Genomic DNA, 3,033 nt, shown 5'->3' with positions numbered 1-3,033 from the left:
GGAGGCGGAATTGCCCCGCCCTTGTCGGTCCGGGCTAAGGAAGCTGCTCCGGTTTGTTCTCAGGAGCTTTTGTTCCCTGCAAGCTCTTGGTACAGCTTTGGAGGACCAGGGCAGAAATGGTGGCCTCCCAATCTCCACTCGGAGGAGCTGAGAACTCGGGGCCCCGCTCCTCAGTGTGCCCCCAGAGAAAAGCAGTCACTTCCGTGTCCCCGGTCTCCGGCCGCACTCCGTGCTCACCCGGCGTGTGATTGAGCGTTGGTATCTCTGGCACCCGACCCCGTGTGGAGTCTCCAAACCCAGCAGATCCCTGCAGTGCGTTCCCGCACCGCTCCTCCCCGGGAAGGAAGGGGAGTCTCCCCGGATCTGCTGCTTGTTGGGTCCCTGCTGGGGGAGCCGTGCCCCGACTGGGCCGCAGATCACAGTTTATTGCAACCCCGAGCTGAGAGCCCGCGACTCTGCTCCGTCTCTGCAGCCGGCTTCCCTGCTCTGATACCTGGGAGCTCTGGCGCACTCAGGCACCCCCGGTCTCTCTGTGACCCCAAGGGTCCTGACCACAGGACAGACCACACTGTCCCGGGAGGATTCCACCCCCTGCTTAGCCACTGCAGCGACGTCCCTCCGCCGAGCCAACTTCTAAAAGGTCCGATTTTGTGCTCCGCGGCTCTATCACTTGCCAGAAGCGGCTGGCGGAGGCCCCTCCCCCGCCGTCTATCCTCCCGAATATCGCCTCGGATTCACTTCTCCGCACATCCTACCTTCCAGTAAGTGGTCGCTTCTCTGTTCAGAGAGTTGTTGCTACTCTCCTGTTCGATCTCCTGTTGAGTTCGTAGGTGTTCAGAATGGTTTGATCCCTATTCAGCTGAATTCCTGAGACCAGACGAAATCTAGGTCTCCTACTCCTCCGCCATCTTGCTCTGCCTCCCCTCAGTATGTTTTTCTTTTTCATATCACACACTCTGCATGTTTGCAGTTCGTCCTGTGTCAAGTACACGCATCAGAGCTATTACATATAATCACAGAGATGATTCTGGAGGAATACAGTCATAGTGAAATGATAGAGACTTGAAAATACACTTGCATGAACCCTGATTCTCTCTGTATTTTAGGTAAACACTAGAACAAGCAAAATCATCCCATCCTCATTACAAGAAGGGTTCCACATTCCTCATGAGCCTGCCCACGCTGTCCTGCAGGGGGTTTGGGGGGCAACAGGTCCTGTGGGGAGGAGCACAAAACAGATCCTGGGGCTCACTCTCACACCATACATGCTCTTGGACACCTCACAAACACTCTACAATTGTGGATGTAGTTTCACATCTCTTCATGGGGTAACATGACACCTACAACCCAGTGATTGCATGAATATGTAAAAACAAAGTAGCACATGGAGCCCATGTGTGTACTCTGGAAAATCATTTAATCAAAAATCCTATTTTCCCAGAGCTGGGGAAAAGATGGCAGAGGAGCAGGGGACCCTATTCCAACCTGTCCCCAGAATTGAGGTGGATATCTACTGAACCACTCTGAACACCAACAAAATCAGCCTGAGATATAAGAAGATAGATCTGGATCTCTACAAACAGAATAATTGCAGGCATTTGCTTTCAAGGTACAAAGCGGGGAGCCACGATCCCATGGGCGGATATCAGAATTTAAACGGCAAGGGGAGGGAGCCTGGCTGTAGGGATCCTACACTGCCAGTGAGCGATAGCCTCCCATGCTGGGGACCGTGCACAGACTCGCAGAGCAGTAGCGGTGGAGAAGAGGACATCAGGGCAGCGCCCCAGTCAGAAACCCAGAAGGCGGGGCTGTCCATATGAACTGGGCGCAGCTGATGGTTTTAGAAGCACAAAGGGCAGAGAAGTGCTGCCTCCTAGAGGTGAGGACTGGGAGCGCTGCTGAGGGGCGCACAACTCAGGACATGGCAGATTATAGCAGCACAGTCAGAAACGGAGATAGTGTGTCCTCAAGAGCTCACTGGAGAACAGACTGTGATCTCTCTGCTCTGAAGCAGAGGGTTGGAAACAGTCTCTTCTGCTCTAACTCTTGGAAGAGACACAGAAAGCCACAAGGGAAAGATGCCAGAGAACAAAAGCCCCCCAAAAACGGTTTTTACTGACCCCATACTCCCCACAGCGGGGGCAGGGCAACTCTTCCCAAACAGGGTTGCCTGAGTAACAGCGTGGCAGGTCCCTCCTCCAGAAGACAGGCTGGGAGAACAAGAGGCCAACAACCCTGAAGTCCCTAGAAAATAGGTGCATCTTGCTTGGGTTCTGGTCAATAATTTGGAATCTCTTCATTCCCTCAACCACCTCTCAACAGAATGACTAAGAGGAGGAACTCCCAAAATAGGAAAGACTCAGAGACTATGACTTACACCACAGATTTACAAATGGATTCAGATATAACCAAGATGTCGGAGATGGAATTGAGGCTAGCAATTGTGAAGACAGTAGCTAGAATGGAGAAATCAATTAATGGCAACATAGAGTCTCTAAGGGCAGAAATGAAAGCTGAATTGGCAGAACTTAAAATTGCTATCAATTAGATCCAATCTAATCTAGCTAATCTAACAGCTAGGGTAAGCAAGGCAAAAGAATGAATTAGTGACTTGGAAGACCTTTTAACATATAAAAAGGGAAAAGAGGAGGCCAGGGAAACAACTCCGAATCCATGAAAATAGAATCAGAGAAATAAGTGACACCATGAAATGTTCCAATGTCAGAATTATTGGGATCCCAGAGGGGGTGGAGAGAGAGAGAGGACTAGAAGATATATTTCAGCAAATAGTAGCTGAGAACTTCCCTAATCTGGGGAATGAAACAAATATCCGTGTCCTAGAGGCAGAGAGGACCCCTCCCAAGATCAATGAAAGCAGACCAACACCCCACCATGTAATAGTAAAACTAGCAAATCTTAGAACCAAGGAAACCATCTTAAGGGTAGTTAGGGGGAAGAGATTCCTTACATACACAGGGAGCAACATCAGAATAACATCAGAAAATGTCAGAATAACTATCCACAGATACCTGG

This window comes from Callorhinus ursinus, unplaced genomic scaffold, assembly GCF_003265705.2.
Source record: "Callorhinus ursinus isolate GAN/ISIS: 27379988/994484 unplaced genomic scaffold, GSC_fseal_2.0 scaffold149, whole genome shotgun sequence".
NCBI lineage: Eukaryota > Metazoa > Chordata > Mammalia > Carnivora > Otariidae > Callorhinus > Callorhinus ursinus.
The sequence above is the reverse complement of the archived record's forward strand: the minus strand, read 5'-3'. Positions refer to the sequence as shown.